Below are 3,019 nucleotides of genomic sequence, written 5' to 3'. Positions count from 1 at the left end.
TCTTTTTATTCTGGTTAGATTGCGCACATGTTTCTGAGCCAATTATGCTGAGAAATGGGAGGGATGCATCCTTGGACCGGTTTAAGATCAATAGGGGACTGTGGGCACAGGTGGGAGTGGAGTCCATCCCACACAAATAGCATGGCTGAAACCGAGGGAGGGTATAATATCTTGCAGGGATGATGAGAACTCCAGGGTGGTCTAAAAGAACAGTGAATCAACCCACCAGTTTCATAAGAAAAGCTTTTTTAAAACTTAGAAAATTTTAACCCAAGGATAATTAGTAAAAATGTTTCTAGCTCAGGAAATCAGGATTTATAGGGAATATCCCTAATTCCTAGCCATTGCCATCCCCACAGTCTTTCATTCTGTTTACACACTGTGGTTGGCAATTTTTCTCTCTGAACAAGCAACTGGGACTGGCAGAGATTTATCTTTATTGCATACGAAGGATAAATATAAGCCAAACTTATTCACACATGCACTTCCCAAGGGATTCCATGACCCTGAGACATTGTTTCCAAGAGAATTCAAGTAAGGTAGATAATGTGGTAGATAATGTCATCACCTGCACACAACCAAAGCATCTGTGTCTTTATGTGTATAGCTTCAGTATTTATATTTATTCACCTTTAATGTTCAGGCTTTATTTTCCCTTTTCTCAGTCAACATATACCAAATCCACATTCATATATATGGTGTAAGTTTTCTTACACAGCTTCAATCTAAGATAAAGTGGTTTTATTCCATTTCTTAAGTTTTCAAAAACACAGAAAAGAGACATCCATGTGTTTACACCCGTGATTAAACAAACATTAACAGCTTGCCACATTTATTTTAGATATTTTTTTTGTTAAATGCTATTTGAAAAATAAAATAGTTCAGTATAGCTAAACAGTCCTATTTCCCACTTTGCTCTTTCTTCTCTTCCTCAGAAATAACCATTATACTGAAGTTGTTGTGTATTGACACACATCTTTTGTTTTGGGAGCAGGGGAGTTTGGTAGCATTTTCTCCCATATGTGTATATCCAGACACAAGGTATACTATGATTCAATCAGTTGAGATCTCGACAAGAAGCTGGTAGCACACACCAGAGGGGAATTCAGGAGCAAATAATGAGAGGTGTGATGAGTAGACTTTACATAGGTGTGGGCACAGCCAAGAACAGACATGGGAAAACATCGAAGAAGTAGAGCTAACAAGGAGACTTACCACATCTGCTGATGAAAAAGGCAAGGAGAGGCATAATGTAAGGCATGTGCTACAGCATGAGCAATGGTCTGATAGTGCAGAAAACAGGATAAAGAGGAGCAGAAAGTGGATCTGGGAAGCAAAACAGATAATTTAATTGCATTATATTTTTAAAAATTAACATAAATACCTAATTAAGTTAAATTTCAAATGATAAACTCCATCCATTACAAATTCAAGTAGTTAGGGGCCTCCCTGGTCGCACAGGGGTTAAAGACAGTGCTATCAAGCTATTGCCAGGCACTGCACAAGAGTTCATCCCCAGACAGCCAGGGATCTAACCCACATGGCGCAGTAGACCTCTCCTGTCTTTCCTGCTGCTTCCCTCAGCAGTGTCTTTCAGTACCTCCGCCTGTTCTGGTCCCCACTCTGTCTCTGTGGTAAACCTGTCACCCTCCCCCCACTCTAACTTCTGGTGTGTGCCCAGTTCTTGTATGCATAAATAAAGAGATTTCTAAGACAATTCAAGTAATTAAGCTAGAAACTTCATCTGGGAATGCCTCTGTTTATAGCAATATGCTTTTGATAACCAGGGGAGCAGGAAGGGAGAAAAGCAGGGGGAGAGAGGAAGAATGACTCCAAAGTTGGCTGAAGAAATAGACATATTTTCCCTCTCTGGTGGCTTAGGAAAACAGAAAGAGCACTGATGGTTCTGGCTTCTTATAAGTAAACTGAGTATCTTCAGAATTTGTAAGTGTTCTCTAGCTCCCTCCTTGCCTTAGTGGAGAATAAAGATAGGGCAGCTGAAATAAATGCTGTTAACAAGTAAAGGCAATTGTTCTACCTTTTTTAAAAAACAAAAATCACAAGCTTTTTGTTTGATAAGATATAATTAAAATTCCTTACAATTCACCCATTAAAAGTGTGCAACTCAATCTTTTTTAGTATGTGGACAGAGTTATGGATCCATTACCAGGACCCATTTTAGAATGTTTTCAATTTCCCAAAAAGAAATTTCATACCCCATTAGCCATCATCCCAAACACTTCCCTTCTGACTCTTTTCATCATTTGTTAATGTTAATTTACAAAAACTATTATCTAAATTGTAAATTCCACTTTTATGATTTTTTTTGCAAATCTTTTCTGACGCCAAAACTATGAGGTAATATATTATTTAAAGCTGCTAACAAAGCAAGAGAGAACCAATACACCTCTAAATCTCTTCTTTTCATTCTCCTTAAGTGACAGTGATGGAGGAAAGAATAAAATACAATACCTAAAGGAGACCCTCCCTGGTGGCGCAGCGGGTTAAAGCACAGCACGAAGAAGCCAAAGCCCCTTCCGCATGAGTTTGAGTCCCGCCTGCCCTGGAGAAGATCCACATGGCGAGGCAGACCTCTCCTGACCCCGCCCGCTGCTCCCCTCAGCAGTGTACTTTGTAGATCTACCTGTTCTGTTCCCCATTCTGTCTCTGGTGAAGCCTCTCGCCGCCCCTAAGCAACTGGCCTGTACCCCAGTTCTGTATGCACAAATAAATAAATCTTAAAAAAAAAAAAAAAAAACCTAAAGGAGACGTCACAAAATTAAAACCTGACTTCACACAAGGAGGTGGGGGTAGAAGGAAGGGATTTACATCATTAATACAGCGATAGAAATCAAGTTCCTTAGGCGCCGGCCGCCTGATCCAAGGCAAAAGACCCAAGCATACATCAGACTGCTGTAGGGAGTGTCCAGAGTATAGTCACACTGAGCTGAGGGTAAAGATACTCAGTTTGGGCCCATTGTGGAATCTTTGTCTATCTCCATCTCTTTTTGATTCTGCA

This window comes from Condylura cristata, unplaced genomic scaffold (genome assembly GCF_000260355.1).
Source record: "Condylura cristata isolate star-nosed mole 26May11 unplaced genomic scaffold, ConCri1.0 scaffold00002, whole genome shotgun sequence".
In the NCBI taxonomy this organism is placed as follows: domain Eukaryota; kingdom Metazoa; phylum Chordata; class Mammalia; order Eulipotyphla; family Talpidae; genus Condylura; species Condylura cristata.
The sequence above is the reverse complement of the archived record's forward strand: the minus strand, read 5'-3'. Positions refer to the sequence as shown.